Raw genomic sequence first — 21,857 nt, forward strand, 5'->3', positions numbered from 1 at the left:
TACTGTCCGTTTAGTTTGAATGTTTAACCAGGAATACATAGCCTGCAGCATGAGATTCACATTCCCTTTCATTATTTCATTCTAGGGCTTGCCTAGGCTCGCAAAGCGGGGACATGGCACAGAGTCTGGCCCATAGTGCAGCTTATTCACGCCCACTGGAAGAGGACGTCATCTGACTGATATGTAAAGTCTGGACCTGTCAAAATACCCACTTTTTTGGGCTTGGCCACTTGAGTTCACGTGACCGGAAGTAAGGCTGCGCTTAAAAGTATTGCTAAGTTATGAAACGCATGCTGTTGCTGATGTAGAAAAGTTCATGCATTCATGCCTTCAAGACTAGATTACTGTAATGCATTACTGGTGTGATGTCCTGTAGGTTCCATAAACTCCTTAACACAAAACTTGAGCATATTACCCAAATTGAATCGTCGCTTCATTAGCTACCTGTTTTGTTCTGAAGAATGTTGTTGTTTTGGTTGTTTGCTGATATTTTATTGATCCTTTACAGGAAATTACATTGTCATGGCAGTTTCAACACACACACACACACAAAATCACAGCACCACACATTACAAACAAGTCATTTCTGACTCTGTACTGATCTGCAATATAAAAATGAAAAAGAAAGATATATAAAGATTAACAAGAAATAAGAAATGAGCTTTGACGTACTAAGATAAGAATGTGCAAATGATGTTATCATAGCACATTAAACTGTCTGATAGAAAGGACTTCCTGCTGCGCTCAGACTTGCACGTTGGTGCGATCAGTGTGTGACTGAAGGTGCTGCTGGTAATCACCCGAGGGCCTGGAGTGGATGTGAGAAATCGTTCATTATTGATCTCCGCTTAGAGAGTATTCTTCGCTCCGCCACCTGCTGGACCGTGTAGAATTTAGTCCCTACAACAGAGACAGTCTTCTTAATCAGTTTGTTGATTCTGTTTCTGTCTCCTGTACGGGCACACTCTCCCCAGCACACCACAGCACTGGCCACCACTGTCTGGTAGGTAGACGTTAGGGATGGGCATTTTCTTGCACTTAACTGCATTTCATGAATAAAGTGACTCCAGGCATCACTGCAGTGCGTTTCAAGTCCAGTTTCACTTTATTTTGCCGGTCTGGAAGGCGTGCTGTCTAATGCTAACCAATCAGACCTCAGGAACCACTCCAAATGCTGCAATAACCAATCAGAAAAAATATAGAGAGAAATATATTTTTTAAAGTTAGTGCGATCATCTTTTTCATGATTGATCGTCACTGTCACGAACGAGTACTTGAGTACTCTTACCCATCCCGAGTAGATGTTGCACAGTAGGGGACGACAGATGTTGAATGACCTCAGCCTCCGTAAGAAATGAAGTCAGCTTTGACCCTTCTTGTACACCGTCTCCATGTGGCTATTCCAGTCCAGCTTGTTGTCGAGCTGCTCACCAAAGTGTGCTCACTGTGGCTGGAGACCATCTCCACCTCAATGCCCTGGATGGTGATCGGAATTGATTGTCCTCCTCCTCCTAATATCCACATCCATCTCCTCAGTTTTTGAGATGTTAAGGTGGAGATGGTTGTGTGTTGTTCCAGACCATAAAGTCCTTCATTGTTTTCCTGTACTCCTCCTCACCTCCCTTAATTACTGATCAATAGATTATAAAATACTATGAAGCACTTAGTAAGTCTAGCTTCTCACTAAGCCGCGTTTCCATTACAGATTTGCGCAAATGTTTTGCGCTATTATTTAAATATCGCAAAAAAACTATTGCGAAATGGCGGCGTTTCCATTAACCGATGTTATGCGACTAATGGTGCGTTCACACCGAACGCGAATAGCGTGTCAGGCGCGAGTGATTTCAATGTTAAGTCAATGCAAAGACGCGTTACGCGCGTAAAAATTCCTGCGACGCGAATGAGGCGTTTAGTGTCCTGGAGGGTGATCCTCGCTCCGATGCGGGACAGCAGGTCATCGAACTGGATGCGGGACAGGCGGAAGTACCGCTGAAAGCGGCCGTCATCCAGGCGCAGCTCCTGGAGCAAATGATGAAACTCGCCGAACTGGGTTCGCCTCCGAAGGGTCTGGTGGACCCAAATACGGCGACGGTGATCCCTACGCCGCTGTTCTGCTCTCCAGAGCAAATACAGAGCGGTGACTCTCTCGATAAATGACCGATCAACAACAGACATCTTGTAAAAATATGCCCGCCAACGGGGTTCGAAACTTTTGAAACTTTCGCTTCTGACGCGTGTAAATTTCGCTTCAAACTTTTGATTTTACGTGCGTCAATTTCGCTCTTGACGCGCGAATGCACACAAAGTGGTCAAGCGTATAACTAGACGCGGCAGGCGCGAATTTGACGCGCTATTCGCGTTCGGTGTGAACGCACAGTAAAACGTCCTTTTTTCTCTCGCGATAAGTCATTCCAAAAATCACGGCAATGGACGTTGGTTATAATATCACAGCCACCGCATTAGACATTATTATTATTATTATTAATGGAAGGAGACGTGGCGTGTTATCCAAGCATTAATGGCATGGAAAGACCCCGAACGACACATATAAGGAGTTTCTGGGTGTTTCGCCCTCATTTCTGCTCCGAGGATTTGATTGTGGCATTTCTTTGAGATTTAGAATCCAGTATTCCTATAGGCTAATTATTGTTTCTTTTATGAATTTAATAAAGAATTCTGTCTTGTATTCTGTCCAAACAATCCATGTCGGCTACTTTTGTGTCCATTCGGTTTTCCTTTTTTAACCCCTAATTGAAAAACGAAAAATTAACGGTTGTTGTCTTTTTAAAACGCAAAGTTGAACACCAAAATTTTATTTTGAACTGGCTACACCAACTGCTGCGAAAAAAGTAAATATCGATGAATTTTCAGATTTTTGTTTATGACTTTTTTCCCCTTTATTAAACATTTAAAATATTCACAAATTAATATGGAAAACGTCGATTTTACTGGTTTTCTAAGGCCAAATTAGATGAGATCCAAATTCCTGAATGAGAAGAGCCATTAATATTATTAATAAACTATTGTTTTCTAAGTGTCGGCTAAAATCACATTTCCATCTCCGCTGTTAAGCAGATGCGCTTTTAGAGAGAAATGCACCTTTCATACGGATTACATAATCAGAAGGTATTAGCTTTCGATTCAAATTTGTTCGTTTTAAAGTGGACATTTCAAGCTTTAGCCTACATAGGCTATATTTTGTTTCAGTTTTCGCCCTCCAGTTTACGGAGATCATGAAAGTGTGTCTGATTGTTTCTTTTATTTTACAAAAGCACAGCGTTTTCTTGTTATTGTTTACACAAATAAAAGTAGTTGAGAATAATGTATTATTATTTTCTGTATGATCAGAAATGATAGAGTATTTTAAGTTGTTTCCACTGTTGATAGGAAAATGCAAGTGTTCGCGCCCGCGCCTCCTTGCCATGCAGTGCGCGCTCCACACTCAGATTTGTTCCTTTTTTTGCATAAAAGCGTCTTCTAAATATAGCCTATTAAATGTTATAATAAAATAATATAAAATTATTATTATTTGCGTAGCTATACATGGACTTCAAACACACCGCGTTTAAGTCAGGTGACTGTAAATGCGCAAAAACTGTTTCCATTGCAGTTTTGCGAAATATTCCTTTTTCGAATTGCCTGAAAAACCACCTCATGAGAGCGTAACAACTTTTTTTGCGATAAATGGGAGTTTTTGCGAAATTGACGTGTTTCCATTAAGCATATTTTCAATTCGCAATTTCAATTTGCGCAATTTGAAGGGTAATGGAAACGCGGCTACTGTTTGATCTTCTATCATTCCATAATCTGGCACACTCATTACGGTTGCAAAGCCTCTGTGGATCTTCTCTGAAGTAAGCTGTCTAGAAATGTTTGTTACCCACTCTCTGTAACGATGCATGCAGGGAAGCTGAAGACAGAAGACTCAGGTTCTCACAAAACACTAGTAAGTTTAATTCATACTCAAAAAGCAAGCAAACAGGCAGTGCAAACACATCTTAACATAACAGAGATTGGACCAAGAGTGAAGGCAAGGGTGAGGCTTAAATGAAACAAACTGAAACGAGCTAATAAATGACACACAGCTGAAACCAATGAACTAATAATGATGGAAACCATGGAAACTGAACAAAGGAACATGATCAAAACAGGGAAACAGATCAAAAACAAACATACTGTAACCCTGACACTCTCACAGTTTATAGCGTAGACTAACGACTAGTATAGATAATATCACTCTGGTTCTAGCCTTTACTGACCACTGCCTGCGTCTTTAACTTTAAAGACGTTAAATTAATCATTTTCTTTACAATTAAAGCATTGTCATCATAGACATCTTTGTTTGAGGGTTTTTGTTCTTTTCCTCATAGTTGCATTTGCTGTGTTTACTAGAGGTAGTAGGTAGTAGTTGAAAAGTTATAATTATTTTATTACTTATGATTACTACTTAGTTCCTATAATTATTAGAATGTCTAAAATTGACTATAGAAATAAAGTGTAATCAGGGATTATTATTTAAGATGCTTTGAAAATATATTGTGAAAAGCTTAAAAAAATGTAATTGATTTGTCTCAAATGCATATAGTGGCATATATACTGACATACTCATAGAGCATCCCTAGTCCTAATTCTAGATCCCATGTCGCTAATTATGACATTAAGTGAAAAGCTCCTCCTGCTTAATATGGAGTTATGATGCATTTTACAGTGCCAGTTCATCCCTCCCTGCTGAGTTTAATTAAATGACCATTACAATAAATGAATACAAATACGTGTCGACAGCCATGCCATTCTATTGAGGCAAGATTCCTGGGCTCCACAGGGATAACAGGAGAACAAAATGAGACATGTGCCTGGAGAAAGAAAAGGATGGCCTTCATTTATTCTGGTAAAACACTGTTCTCAACCCTTAAAATAATATCTTGAAGTTTCCAAGAAAGGTCAGCTATTACTGTGAACAGAGGAGAACTGAAATTCCAATTTGAATGGGTTTGGGCCATAATTGGAAGGCATACTTACTTTTTCAGTCAAAATGAGTGGTATGTCGTTACCATTTCCACTTTCTAGCCTTTTATACCTGCAGAAAATAAATTCAGAGGACCTATTACCACTTAAAGGTACTGTATGTTTGTATTAATTTATTTATTTTTACTGTACTAAAGGATAAAAATACCATATGTTTGCAGATATTTAGGAAACATGTTAAGTTCACATACACGTTTCTCCAAAAAACAATACTACAGCCAGATATTTTACTTTGAAATGTGCGTTCCGTGTCGGGTTTTTGTTTGTCAACGCTACCTCACGACCAATTCGTACGAGTGAGTAAAAGGTGGCTAATTCGTACGATTTGTCTAAACCCTGATTGGTAGGTTTAGGGGCGGGGTCAGGTGTAGGTCATTCGTACGAATTCATACGAATTGGGCAACTCGTAAAATATGTAAGATTTAGCAAAAATTGTATGAATTTGTACGAGTGAGAAATTCCGTGAGATCAGGTTGGGTCTGTGTGATCCCGCCCACTGCCAATTTACCCAATAGTATTTCGACACCCCGGGATGCCAGTTGGCGAAAAACGCAGCATCAAACTGGGCCAGAGATCACAGATTCTACCTGACCTTTTTTAAAAAGCCTCTGCATCCATCTAAAAATCTCTAGGAATGGGAGGATATTAAAACACGGCCAAATCAACTCATCAACTTACGTAAGTCTCCGTGCCTTCCTTTGTCAATTGTGGGGACGGGGTAAACCACCCTCCAATATTTTTGAATTTGGACTGCAGTACCCATTTCAACCGATAGCTGTCAATATTCCATAATGCACCTTTAAAAATGTGTTTGGCTGCAAGTTTTTTTAGTAAAGAATTGTTTGTGTTTAATGCTGTTGTGTTTGACATTTATAAAAGTTTCTGTTTAAAGGTGCTCTAAGCGATGTTGGGTGACGCCACTTCTTGTTGACGTTTGAAGTATTGTCAAACAAAACGGAGGCTAGCTCGACCCTTCCTCCCCCTCACGTTCCTTCTCCTTTTTCCTCTTCTTTGCTATTTGGTCATCGGAACGTTGTCTCTTTGGTCGTGTGTCGGCCATATCAAAATTCAAGAGAATATAATTCTAACGTTAGCCGTTGTTGTTGTCTAGGACATCTGTCCTCTAGCTAACTTCCCTCTTTCTCTCTCCTCCACTCCCCACACCCCCCTTCAAGTGCGCGCACTAACCCCCCAACCTCCACCCCCAAATCATTCTTGTCGGTTATTGGCTGGGACACTGTTTGTGGTCCAGGTTGGCCCAGTTTGTTTTTGTTGCCGTTTGTGGAGCCTGGGCTGTCTACAGAGACCATGTTTTTTTTACAGTGTGTTCAGGGGACAGGCAGCTAGCGGATAGTGAGGAGAAGTTTGCTGTATGTGACAAAAAAGGTTTCAGCCTAAAAAACGTGTGACATCGCTTAGAGCACCTTTAAGTGTTTGTGGTTACCATTGTGCTGAAGAATGATCTTGTGGTTAATTTGTGAGTGGTTATGAGTGCTAAGTGCATACAAGTCAGTGTTAACCTATAAGCAGAGCTGTACTGTTGGCACAAACCCAGCCCAGCTCATCGCACAAGAGCCCTCAACCCACTTTCAAGTACTGTGCTGATAGCGACATGCTGCAGCCACATTTCTGGGGGACGTCATGTTATGGTATTTAAGATTTCTATTTTTAATTGATCTCGATTACAAGATGCCTACACGTTAACCTTTAAAGTGTAGTTGTGCAATGCATAAAGTTTCAAAGAGAAACAGTTTCCTTTGGAGGTGCATTCATACACAAACGCTACTGGACATCTTTAAGTATTATAAAGTATTATAACAGAAACAGCTATAATCGAGCTGCAGTCTTTATCTGTCTTTCTAAATAGTCACTTTTGAAGGATTAAATACACGTTGGCCCCTCGTTAACGCAAATCATTTATCAATATGGATGTGAGCGATGGCTACAGCGATGACTCACGTCATGGTTTCAGCTCATGTATGCAAGCTTTTGAGTTAGCGTGATTGCCTGCAGCATAGTAAATCTCGAGAGTTGTAATGAGCATTTTGTTAATTTAGATTGTTTTCCTGACCTGCAACCAACGCTTTTTAACCATTCATTATCCGTTAAACAAAAAGATTAGATTAATTAGATTAATTAAGACAAGATTGTCAATTTAAAAATTAAATTGAATTAGAATATAGTTGTCTGTGACCCATTAAAAATACCACAATTTTTTTAAATAAATAACATGCTCCACAAACAAGTTCACAGAAACTGAGAAGGCAGAAAGTGCATTGTTTTCTTTATCTCTTTATTTTATTAAATCTAACTGATCATGCAAGCGCCTCACACGTGCACACACAACATACCAGTTCTACCTTTGCTAACTTGACATTTCAGCGAGTTTATCATCAAACCAAAATGCAGTAATTGTACAGCGTGCCCAACCAAACACATATTTTGGATGAATTACAAATTTTCAAGGATGATGTTTTACGTGGATATTGGTTAGGACATGACTAAAATGTGTATGAATAGCTATCTCAACTCTACACCCATCACACAACGAGTCTATATTTGGGGAAAATTTTGCTAACTTTGCTTTTGTCCAGTGTAGGCGGTAGAATACTTTAAATTGAATAATTGTATGTCTATTGTGGCTATTATATATATATATATATATATATATATATATATATATATATATATATATATATATATATATATATAAAAAATTAACAGCCCAATCATACATACTATAGAATGGTGCACAAACAAATTTATAAGGAAAAAACTGTAAATAATAAATCAGCTCCATATTGGATTCCAGCGATCAAGGGATTAGTGCGTTCAGTTTAAACACATTGTAAGGGTTCTGCCAGTAGTGGGCGCTCGTGCAACGTAAGCAATGACGTACATCTGTGTGAACGAGACAGGGAAGTTTGCGAGGGAAGGGCATAAACAATTGGACGTGAATGTTTAGGGCATGACGATAAATGAAGCATTTTTTTGAGCCGCCACATTTATCAACATACAATCATTCAAGTTTCAAGTTAAATGATTTATATAGCACCATTAAAACAGCAACAGCTTACCAATGTGTTTTACAACATCAGATAAAATAAATAAAAGGCAAAGGAAAAAAAATTAGAAATTTTTATTGATGAGAATCCTTTCAAATTTCTGAAAGAGAAAAAAAAATCTAAAGACAATTAAATCAAATTTAAACATCATAAAAAAAATAAAGAAAAAGGAAGTAAAAAATTTAAATTCCCATTTAAAATCAGGGACAAAGGCTATAACAAAAAATGAAAATCTAAATGACCAACAGAAGTAAAATGCAAAAATTGATCATCAAGGGACATTAAAAGCAATAGAAAAATTTGTTTTAAGTAAAGATTAAAAAATCTGTAATGTAAGTGCAGACCTAATGTTAGCTGGTAAACTGTCCCAGAGATCATTCACACAATGGGATTGGCAACATACAAATATTTCATGAATCACATGCACGTGAACCCTGTCGTAAGATAATTTCTGTGTTCGAATCTGCGCTTTTTACATTAGTTTGATAAATGAGGCCCATTGCATCACCCTCTTTTTGAGCAAACTGAATAATGTGTATATATGTACTGGATGAAGCTTCATTATCTCTGTCTGTCCTACTTCGAAAACAACAGATTGATGTGATTTCAGATAGACTAAAATGTTTACAGCTCAGCACTGAACTCGGAAGACTGGTGGAAATATTTTGCATGAGTCATATGGACTAATTAAAGTAAATATGGTCTCTTTGGAGTTTGACAATAAATTAGCATCCACTGTCTTTCTATGAAAAAGAGCAGCTTGCACATTCTGCTTTGAAAAGAACATAATTTGCTATTGCAACAACATGAGGCAAAGTAAATATTAATTTGGGGAAAACTGTCTTTTTAATCAGTAAATGGGAAGTGAATACACAGCGTATCTTTACAGCCAGGGGGTGTCTTTTTTAAGTTTGACATGGATCAGATAGTGTGACTAAGCATGGGTTTGTTCTCTGCTATATACAGCCCTATTTGGACAGGACTAGTTTTCCATGAGGAGATAAATCACCTACTGTTTTATTTATTTTTTAATATTTCCTTTTCACTTACTCCTCTGAGAAATCTAATCCTGTCCAGATAAGTGTCTCGTGTGCTCTTCGTCTGCCCGTCTTTAACAGTCCAGTCATCTCATAAGAAACTACATTTCCCAGCATCCTTCCTGTCCCTCACTGTTACTCTGGTAAAAAGGAAAGAAACACTGTTATTCTATATTCGTCTGCTCATCATTACTCTGACTGCTTTTTTTTCATACACACACAAACATAAATTGGCCCCCCATATTTGGAATCATATCGTTCCAAACTACTTTCTGAAACTGTGTGTAATGTGCAGTTTATCCTGTGGTGGTAGTGATGAAAAGATGAATTTATTGTGCTATAGCCTTTTAAACTCCGCAAAGAGGAATTACTCTGACCAATGAAGACAAGCGAAACCACATAAAGAGGCTGCGACACAGGAGTAGTAGTGATGGCCGTTCATGAATGATTCGTCACCCTGTCTGCGTTTTGTTCAGACTTTTAAAACGCAGAATATTAAGCAATGCACTTGATTATAGCCTACATTAATAAGCTCTCTTAGACAAGTTGTGTTGTGTGTAACTTTACTTATGTGCAGCAATTTTACTGACTTAATTTTACTGACTTGATTTGATGACTGAATTTCATTAAGCAAAACGAAATGGCTAATCTTTAAGTCATTTCATTCATTTGAGCGGAGTTAAAATGCAATTTTTCAATAGCTAATTTCTCAGAACACGTCCTCATACACAATCTTTGATCATGTTATGAATTATAAAGTCATTATAATGCAGCCAAAGATAAATTATGACTAACTGTTCATGAGTGACCCACCAATATCACAGAGACAGTGTTTCACATCTTCTGCATATGGAGATACTGGAGAAAAGATACAGGTAAAATTAAATATTTAGTCATGTTCACGTATTGTGAGAAATAATATTAATCTATCCAATTGTACTTATACTGTCACGGAGTCACTCACAACATCCACTCAGCCATCAGCACCAGATCTGCCCCCTCGTTCATCATCACCGGAATTCTAGTCACCTGCACCTGTTCACCCTCATCACCATATCAAGCCTGCACTCCCTTCAGTTCACTGTCTGGTCTCACGTTACACAGACTCTTCATGCTCTCACCAGAGATTACCAGCATTCCTGTACCTGATCTTCGTCTTCGTCTGCGGATCCTCATTACCTCCCTGTGTCTTCGTTCTCAGATCTACATCATCATCAACCTCACTTCCTTCATCTTCATTTGTGTTACAGTCAGCTAAGTCCTACGTGTCTTCTTGCTCTGTCAATAAACTGTTTATTTAACATCCACCGTCTGTTCCCTTCTGTGTCGTGACAGAAGACCAGACCCACCATGCAGAGCACCGCGAGCACGAGTACGAGCACGGATCCGTTTGCCGAACTGGTTCAAGCAGTTCGGCAATCACTGACACCAACTTCTTCTGCTGCTGCCTCTGCCAGTCCCATGGCCCGTCCAAAGACATTCACCGGCGAGGCGGAGGATTGCAGCGGATTTCTCCTTAAATGCTCACTGTACTACGAAATGCAGCCACATCTCTACCCCACGAATCTGCTCACCGCACCAATCCACACTGCATCCTCCGCCCACTGCAACATCTGTCGCTCTTCCAGCACCTGAGCCGATGCAGCTCGACTCCAACCATCTCACTCTTGCGGAGCATCAGCGGAGGATTAACAACCATCTCTGTCTATACTTTGGGGGAGAAGGACACGTTCTACAGAACTGTCCCATCCGACCACCACGCCCAGTGGTGAGTACAGTCCATCTTCCACCTAAAATTGCTCCTTGATGTTCCAGGATGTGTTCAGCAAGCGATTGGCAACCCAACTACCACCACATCGACCATGGGACTGCGCCATCAACCTTACCCAATGGCCAACAGCCATATCACCCTCTAGCCCAAGACTGGTTGCTCACTGAAGCTAAGCAGGGTTGAGCCTGGTCAGTACCTGGATGGGAGACCTCCTGAGAAAACTAGGTTGCTGCTGGAAGAGGTGTTTGTGAGGCCAGCAGGGGAAGCTCACCCTGTGGTCTGTGTGGGTCCTAATGCCCCAGTAGAGTGATGGGGACACTATATTGTCAAAGAGCAACGTCCTTCGGATGAGACATTAAACTGAGGTCCTGACTCTCTGTGGTCATTAAAAATCCCATGGCACTTCTCGTAAATGAGTAGGGGTGTATCCCCGGTTTCCTGGCTACATTCCCTCCAATGGCCCTTGCCAATCATGGCCTCCTAATTATCCCCATCCATTGAATTAACTCTATCACTCTCTCTCCTCTCTTCACCTATAGCTGGTGTGTTGTGAGCGCACTGGCGCCATTGTACTGTGGCTGTCGTCGCATCATCCAAGTGGATCTTGCACACTGGTGGTGGTTGAGGAGAGACCCTGACATGATTGTAAAGCGCTTTGGGTGTACAGTAATACATATGAAAAGCGCTATATAAATGCCTCATTCATTCATTCATTCAAGGGAAGGGTGTACCCGCTGTCCATCCCGGATCAGAAGGCCATGGAGGAGTACATCAGAGAGGCTCTCCAACAGGAGTTCATTTGTCCTTCGACATCCCCTGCCGCTTCCAGTTTTTTCTTCGTGGGCAAGAAGGACGGAGGCTTGCGGCCGTGTATTGATTACCGGATCCTGAACTCACAAACGATCAAGTTTAGTTATCCCCTTCCTCTGGTCCCAGCAGCATTGGAACAGCTGCGTGGGGCTTGCATTTTCTCAAAGCTTGATCTTCATAGTGCCTATAACTTGATCCGCATCCACAAGGGAGACTGGAAGTGGAAGATTTCCTTTGTGACCCCCTCAGGGCGCTATGAATATCAGGTCATACGATATGGGCTGTCCAACTCACCTGCCGTCTTCCAGAACTACATGAACGAAGTATTTAGAGACTTCCTCAACCAGTTCGTCATCGTCTACATGATATACGTCTACGACAATATTTTGATTTACTCCAAAACCCTGTCGGAACATCATCAACATGTGAAACAAGTTCTCCAGCATCTTCAGGATCACCCACTTTACCTCAAGCTAGAGAAATGCGAGTTCCACACTTCTTCCGTCCACTTCCTAGGGTATATCATTGACCAACATGGTTTCCAAATGGACCAGAGGAAGGTGGAATCCATCCAGAACTGGCCACAACCCACCACCATTAAAGAGTTGCAGAGATTCCTGGGATTCGCCAATTTTTACCATCGTTTCATCAAGAATTACAGCTTAATCAGTTCACCTCTCATCTCTCTCCTGAAAAACCAGCCCAAGTCTCTGTCCTGGACACCTCTTGCCCTCCTTTCCTTCGAAGACCTTAAGACAGCATTTGTCTCCGCTCCAGTCCTCCGCCATCCAAACCCTCGACTTTGTCGTCGAGGTCGATGCATTCACCACTCGGAGCAGTGCTGTCGTAGCGACAAGGTGATCCCCTACGCCTCCATCCATGTACCTTCTACTCTAAGAAGCTGTCCCCGGTGGAGCAGAATTACAACATTGGGAATCATGAACTCTTCACCATAAAGCTCGCTCTAGAGGAATGGAGACACTGGCTGGAGGGAGCAACTCACCAATTTGAAGTCATTACTGACCACAGAAATCTTGAGTATTTAAGAGAAGCTAAACGACTCAACCCTTGTTAAGCCTGATGGGCTCTATTATTCACGAGATTCGACTTTGTAGTCACCTACCGACCTGGAAGCAAGAATTGTAAGGCAGACGCACTCTCTTGTCTTCATCATCTGGATCCTAAGCCTGCAACACCTGAACCCATTCTCCCTCCAGCCATGATGGTCAGCCCCATCCAATGGGCACTCGATGACCAAATCCATCAAGCCACTTCGAACCTGCTCCGCCGGGAGGCCCTGAGGCTCTGAGGGACGTATCGCCTCCAGCTGCATTCCCACTTAAGCTCTGTAGCACATGAACTCCTTGTCGCATGTTTGTTTTGGTGTCTTATTCCTGCTGCTGCAGCAAATATAATGTTTATTGTATTTTGCCATGTGATAATCAACTTGTTTTACCTATTACCTATTTCCAGGGTGCCTACTGTACATCTGGCCTAGGACTACAGATGAAAACTAGCCTTTTGGCTAACTCTGGCATATTTTACAGTTGAGCTGTTATGTTAATATGCACTGTCCTTGCAAATAAATAAAATAAATAAATCTTTGTACCATCGGCCTATCGTCTGTCCCTCATGGACTCAGAGCCAGCGAACCCTTTCACTCCTCAGCCAACGCTACTGGTGGCCCTCTATGGCCCAGGATATCTCCCGACACGTCAGAGGATGCTCAGTCTGTGCCATTCGCAACACTCCCCGTCGACTCCCAAAAGGTAAACTCACATCATTACCCATACCCAACCGTCCCTGGTCCAATCTGGGCATCGATTTTATGACCGACCTTCCATCTTCAAACTCCCATACCTGCATCTTCCTCATACTCGACCGGTTCTCCAACTCCTGTAAGCTCATCCCCCTAAAGGACTTTCTACCACCTTTGAAGCCACAGAAACATTATTTCAACACATCTTTCGTCACTTTGGTCTCCCAGAAGACAATATTATTGTCTCAGACAGAGGCCCTCAGTTTATCTCCCGTGTCTGGCAAGCCTTCTTCAAACTTCTCGGTATCACCATCAATCTCTCATCTGGTTATCATCCCCAAACCAACAACCAGACAGAGCGGAGGATCCAAGAAATCGGTAGGTACCTGAGGTCATACTTTATTGGCACTGATCCTCAACAAAGTCGTCTCCATATCGATGTGATGACTCCGTCTTCCAACCAGATGGAACTGGATAATATTCTGAATGTTCTGATCCAATCTGACTTCTGACCTGTAATGCTGCCTGAATCATAATCATACACTGTTCGCTCGTTGGCTAGAGGAGAACTGGCCCCCGCCTGAGCCAGCATGAAATGCTTGAATGTAGACATGTAGAATGTAGTCCATATTTGTGTAGCCTATTACTGTCTGAACAGGGTAGGTTTTAGTTAAAAAACTAAGCATAGTGTTAAAACAATGTAAATCAATGTTCACGCATCTTCCCTGCTGCCGTAGCAGTTTCAAATGATATAAAACTAGTATGTTTGCATAGCGTTCTTCTTAAAATCTGATTTTATGTTTATATTTGTCAACTCAGTTTTTTACACATTTTGTTTTTTCTCACTTCAATATACTACAGTATATGGTACACTTGAATGATCAGTAATGAGTAGTGTAGCTATCAGTGTACAACAAGTTTTGGTAATAAAATAAAACATCCATCAGTGTGTCTAGATGGACCCCACTTTTGTACTTTTACTCAAGTAAAATTAAAAAGGAATACTTCATATTTTTACTGGAGTCATATGCCATATTATAAATATACTTAAGTACTCAAATACATAATTTGTGTACTTTGTCCACCACTGATATATATAAAAGTAACTGCATAATGGTGATTAGTGTTCCCTTTAGTTGGGCACTTGGCAATTGACAGAAAAAAAACAATAAGTAAAATTGGCTTAATTCTATATGTGAAATTTACTTCTTCGTGCAAAAATTTGCAAGAGAAAAATTAAGTAAACTCTCAACTAAGTAAAATTGAAAATAAGTAATTTTAACTTGGCCAGTAAAAGGTTGTTGAGTAATTTGTACTTAGTTGAAGTTTCCTTTGCAATACTGTAAGTGCACCTTCATTATGGGCTTTGACCTTTTTGCCAACTCTCATGGGGAAAATAATCTGGAATCCCATCTGACATAAGAGGAAAATTAAATCAAAGAGAGTCTGATCCTGGAAACTGCGCATGCAGAGCACTCACTGTATCGTCATACAATAGCTTCACATTAATAAATTTCTTTCATGCTAACACTTTATTGGTCAATATGTTAGAATTGGCATGAAACAGAAGTTATGGTAGTCTTTTCTTCCCTATTGTGACGTATATCTGTGTCAAACGGCTTCTCGAACCAGAAATAATGTAGGGCAGGGGTCATGGGACTTGATTTTGAGGACTGTGGTTTGCTATTGCTGCCATGCAAAGGCATTTTTAGATAACCAGAGGCCCCTGGGCTACATCATTACAGTAAGGCAAGTTTATTTATATAGCACATTTCATACACTTTCATTCTAAGTGCTTTACACAGAAATTAATTAAAATAATCACAAAATAAAAGGAATTAAGTAGGCCGACCTACCCCGAATAAAAATGCTGCTAGGCCATTATTCAATGCATAGACATTTCAATTTGTGCTCATGCATGAAAAAATTCAAATGACATAACTTTAGAAACTTTTTTCCTTGTTTTTCTAGCTTTGTTTGTTTTCCTTACTAAGGCCATTTTTGAGAATTTGAGTGTCAAAATATCCTCATATATGCATGAGCGTTCAACTGGATCCATCAACTACCAAAGTGTCAGTGACTAAAGTAATATCAAAGATGGTGACGTAAATGAAACTGTAAGGTCTTATCACATTTGAAACGACAAAAATGATGCGGAAGTTCATCCGTCAAATTAACCGACTGCAGCTTTGATACCTGAATAAAAGCGGAGCATTTTGAGTCATAGGCAGACCACAAGACTGACAGGTGGAAGACAGGAACTGGATATTAAAACATTTAGGCCCTGTTTACACATGGTATTAAGATGCGTTTTGGTTGATCGGATAACAAGTGTACAACACTAAACACAGGTGTAAACGGGGTCTACAATGTTTTGAGCTTCCAGAGGTAGATGAAAACACGTTAGACAAGATTGCTTTCGTAGTGTAAATGCTCATGTAGATGAATCGAACAGCCACAAAAGATGAGTGAACATTATGGGAAGAGCACTAGCCAGACGGGATTTTAACTTTTGTCAGCTGAAGACCCAAGTTTGGTTTGAAGATGAAAAACGTACCAAGCACAATATTCTCTCACAATTCCTGATTTCTAACACACACTTACAGCGTTCGGCTGGTCTTGCGGCTGTCAGAGCAGAAACAAAAGCTGATGTTCTTTGTGTTTTCTTCCGTCGTCTCTGGGCGCGTTCATATGTAAATTATGCAAACTTTTTTGTCCATTAGATCAAAATACCTGAAAAAAAAAAACATTTAACCCTCCCATATTTTTAAATTCACATTAACCCATATTAATAAATTCTGTTTGCTGTTAGTCCATGATACTTAATACATTAACTGAACTGTTAACGGTAACACTTTATTTTAGTGTTTTAGTGTCATTGTTACATGCAGTTATACTATAGTAATAACTATAAATTATGCATAATTTCATGCAACTAACCCTAAAACAAACCAAAACCTAATCCTAACCCTATAGTAAGTACATGTAGTTACTTAATATTACTACTCAGTACTTAGAGTTTTTCTCAATTAATTTGACACATTTCTCCAAATTAATGTAGTGCTCTCAAAACAATTAAAACAGCAAACTAAACACACTTTTATGTTGGCAAAACATTTCAGTATTCAATGGATAATGAAGCACTGCACTTTATTCTAGTAATGCATTTAAATAGATAAAAACATAAATAGTAAAATCAAAACTACAAGTGTGTAGTACTCTTGATTTTATCAATTCTGCTGTAGATAATAATACATGTTTTTCGTGTTCTTTAATCATGTTCTTCAAAGTTCTTTTATGACGAGTTTAGTTGTATAATGATGAGTTTCACCCCCGAAAAAAATAAATAAAATAAGTAAATAATTAAATGTACTGCAATCATTAAATCAATGAGCTTTATAGATCTTGCCTCTCATTTACATCTGGTCAAAGACTTTCATCAACATCACAGCATATATTTTCATGAGTCGTGCATCATGGGGAAAAAAAAAGCCATGAATGCTGGATCCACCCTTGTGCCTCAACTTCACCACAGGCCTCTTCCATCACTTGAAGAAGACTTACTTGGTTGTAAGGGTTGTGATCATATACTTTCCATCTCCAATTGGAGAATATGCTGGAAGGAACATCATCCTGAAACGTGGGTGATGCTCAAAACACTCTGATGCTGAATGGTGAAATCGGAAACTCTTCCTCTATCCTCTCCAAAAACCTCTCCCTCTTACACCTCTTCCTTTTCCCATTCTTCTTCTTTTTTATGCCATTTTTCTTTTCCCTTTTTATAGCTTTTGTAATTGAGATAGCTGTGTGAACAATTAGGAAATTTGCATTTCCTGTGTCGTGATTATTACTAACTAAGCAGATATTTATTTGTGGCTAATTGAGAACATTCCAAGTGCAACTGACAATTTAACAAATAACAGTTTTTGTTTTTTTGTGTTTTGGAAAAATGGTGCACAAATTATTGTGATTTTTGTAAAATCAATAAAAAGAGCTGCAATAGTTTTTTCCTGACATATTAAAGTTTTGGTTGGCTGTATGAACTAGCTGTATGAAAAGATGCATGTGATTTCACATGAAATTAATGGAATTTTACAACCTGTTTAGGACAATTACGAAGTGTTCAGATTACTGTATTAACTGTTTTGAGAACAGTTACCTGAGTTTTGGAGAAATGAGTCAAATCGGTTGAGAAAAACTGTAAATATATAATTACAGTGTATCAAAGATACCTTAAAATAAAGTGTAACCCTAATGAAAGTGTTAGCCTACCTCAATGCTTGATTATATACATAATGTAAAAGAGATTACATAATTATGTTTTTTTTTTGTCAGGGGTTTGTGTGCTGTGGTGCATATGCATCTATGACCTTCCATAACCCCTCATCCAGACAGTAGACACCATTTTAGTAAATTTACAGAGATCCTAATCCCGTCCCAAATCACTATGGAATAAGGAAATAACTAGCTCAAATGTTGTGCTGCGACAGCTGTGCTGTTAAGTTTGACAATCTGAAGTGACTATGAGCTTGTGGAAAGAGAACATTGTCATCAATCTGTCCTTACTGCTTGTAAAGGTAGCATCTGAGATAGAAAGCAGATTCATTAGGAGTATTGGAGGATATGTTTTCATTCTAAAGGCTCTGATGATTCAGAATCACTCTTAAGGGGCATCACACTATACACTTTTCGTTCTATTGACATTCATACGCATTCATACGAATGCTGGATACCGAAAACGCAGAAGGTTTGCATTTCAGCGCATTCTTCTAAAGTTCAAGTTTGGTGAACTCTGTCCTGGAAATGCGTATCATGTAAAGTCGTGTGACTGATAGAAGTTAGATAAGCCATGGCTTGACCTCTTAGCTGAATAATTTTTTTTTTTTTTTTTTTTTTTTTTTTTTTGCAGTAAAGTCGAGTAGATTTTATATTTTTACTTTTTGGATATATTATTATTTGTCATATGTTGAATTTATGTTTATAAAAAAGGCTTCGCAGAGTGTGATTTGATCACGACCGTTGCAGTGTCCGTAGAAATTCCACATCCTCAAAGTCTAGTGTGGCTCTGCATTAGATGATAAGGTTCTATATACAGTGGGGAGAACAAGTATTTGATACACTGCCGATTTTGCAGGTTTTCCTACTTACAAAGCATGTAGAGATCTGTAATTTTTATCATAGGTACACTTCAACTATGAGAGACAGAATCTAAAACAAAAATCCAGAAAATCACATGGTATGATTTTTAAATAATTAATTTGCATTTTATTGCATGACATATTTATTGCTCACCTACCAACCAGTAAGAATTCCTGCTCTCACAGACCTGTTAGTTTTTCTTTAAGAAGCCCTCCTGTTCTCCACTCATTACCTGTATTAACTGCACCTGTTTGAACTCGTTACCTGTATAAAAGACACCTGTCCAGACACTCAATCAAACAGACTCCAACCTCTCCATAATGGCCAAGACCAGAGAGCTGTGTAAGGACATCAGGGATAAAATTGTAGACCTGCACAAGGCTGGGATGGGCTACAGGACAATAGGCAAGCAGCTTGGTGAGAAGGCAACAACTGTTGGCGCAATTATTAGAGAATGGAAGAAGTTCAAGATGACGGTCAATCTCCCTCGGTCTGGGGCACCATGCACGATCTCACCTCGTGGGGCATCAATGATCATGAGGAAGGTGAGGGATCAGCCCAGAACTACACGGCAGGACCTGGTCAATGACCTGAAGAGAGCTGCGACCACAGTCTCAAAGAAAACCATTAGTAACACACTATGCCATCATGGATTAAAATCCTGCAGCGCATGCAAGGTCCCCCTGCTCAAGCCGAAGCATGTCCAGGCCCGTCTGAGGTTTGCCATCTGGATGATCCAGAGGAGGAATGGGAGAAGGTCATGTGGTCTGATGAGACAAAAATAGAGCTTTTTGGTCTAAACTCCACTCGCCGTGTTTGGAGGAAGAAGGAGGATGAGTACAACCCCAAGAACACCATCCCAACCGTGAAGCATGGAGGTGGAAACATCATTCTTTGGGGATGCTTTTCTGCAAAGGGGACTGGGCGACTGCACCGTATTGAGGGGAGGATGGATGGGGCCATGTATCGCGAGATCTTGGCCAACAACCTCCTTCCCTCAGTAAGAGCATTGAAGATGGGTCGTGGCTGGGTCTTCCACAGCATGACAACGATCCGAAACACACAGCCAGGGCAACTAAGGAGTGGCTCCGTAAGAAGCATCTCAAGGTCCTGGAGTGGCCTAGTCAGTCTCCAGACCTGAACCCAATAGAAAATCTTTGGAGGGAGCTGAAAGTCCGTATTGCCCAGTGACAGCCCCAAAATCCTGAAGGATCTGGAGAAGGTCTGTATGGAGGATTGGGCCAGAATCCCTGCTGCAGTGTGTGCAAACCTGGGCAAGAACTACAGGAAACGTATGATCTCTGTAATTGCAAACAAAGGTTTCTGTACCAAACATTAAGTTCTGCTTTTCTGATGTATCAAATACTAATGTCATACAATAAAATGCAAATTAATTACTTAAAATCTTTATAGATTCTCTGGATTTTTGTTTTAGATTCCGTCACTCACAGTTGAAGAAGAGTACCTATGATAAAAATTACAGACTTCTACATGCTTTGTAAGTGGGAAAACCTGCAAAATCGGCAGAGTATTCTGATGTATCAAATACTTGTTCTCCCCACTGTAGAACCTTAAAGGATTCTGTCAGACGCTTCATATATGAAGAACCTTTTAGCGGTTTTCCATCATGAGATCATTTTATGGATTTAGTTTGAATTCATACCTTGTTTTAATTACATTTTAGGAATTCATTTTTTGCTCATAAATCTATTTTATCAGTAGAAGGGGGAAAAAAATGATTAAACACAAGTATTATGCAGACATTTTTCCTTATATAGAACCTTTTTTGTCATAAAGCGTTCTTTAATATTGAGTCAGGAACCCTAGGGGTTCTGTACTGAACCACACTGAACCTATGCCTTCACCTTCTAAGGCCTCATCCTAACTGAAATGAAACCTTATTTTGAACACTGCAGTGGCGTCATGCTAATCCTCATGTGAAGTGTACTCGACTCAATTGATTTCAAGAGCATGTTGCTAAGCTAATGATGCAGGACTCTAATGAGCATAAAAATACACAAATGGAAAGGAAAAAGGAAAACATGCTGTTATAATTAGTTACATTCTGCTATCGCCTTCCACGTAAATTATATACATTTACTGCCTAATGTCCATTGACACACACCGCTTTAAAAAAAAAATCTTGATGCTTGCAGAAATTTCTGCTATAGTTTTAACTTCCTTTTCCATCAGTAAGAAATTCAAAGTTAAAAAAAAAATCTAAAGGTTTCAGTGTTACTGGGCTATATATATATAATTATATTTTACACTGTAGACTTTTCTTTGTTGTTTTTTTAGTTCAAGTTGCTATTCCTTTGGGAACAAGTTGGCAGGGGCAGGGGACAGGTCAAGGGAAAAAGAAAGTCTATTTCATGCCTCATTATGCTACAGCATAAACGGCTGATAAACACTGAATATTGCTTTTACCATAAAAGTGGAAATAATCGTACTGAGGAACAGCTCTGTGTGACAGTCGTAAGCCCACATTCACCACCATCCAACACACACATACACGCACATACACGCATTGGGTTTTCATGTTATATGGGGACATTCCATAGACATAATGGTTTTTATACTGTATAAACTGTATATTCTATCCCCTCACCCTAAACTTACGCCTAAACACAACCCTCACAGAAAACTTTCTGCATTTTTAGATTTAAAAAAACAACATCCCATCATTCTGTATGATTTATAAGCTGGACAAGGACAAGGATTTTAGATATTGCCATCTTTGTGGGGACATTTTGTCCCCATAACATAGAGTATACCTGAACCAAATTGTTGACAGCCACAGAGAGACAGATAAGTCCACAAATAAGTCCATATTTTCCTTTCATGTCCAAACAAAAGCAGGCTCATATTATGTTCTGAAAGTCATAGAAAGTCAAAAGTATCTTTAAGGGCCGTTAAACCTAGTCAAAGTAAACAAAGAATGTCAAAACACTACAATATTTACTATTTGCTAGAAAGCAAATGGTCTCATATTAATTATTCATGTAATTAGTAATAGTAATTAATAGTACATTTTGATTTTGATTTGTGAATGCATAGCGAATTAAAAACATATACTGGACATACATATTTCTCACTGGCCAGAGAAATGTAAATGATGTATATTGCTTTCCATTAAAAATATATTGTAGCCATGACAAAGTAATGTTAATGGCATTTGCCTCCCTCAGAAGGTTGGCATCTTTGCTCATGGGCATGGCATTAAGTAAATGCCATGCAGTCGCTTTGGATCC

This window comes from Scardinius erythrophthalmus (genome assembly GCF_964197995.2).
Source record: "Scardinius erythrophthalmus genome assembly, chromosome: 16".
Classification (NCBI taxonomy): Eukaryota; Metazoa; Chordata; class Actinopteri; order Cypriniformes; family Leuciscidae; genus Scardinius; species Scardinius erythrophthalmus.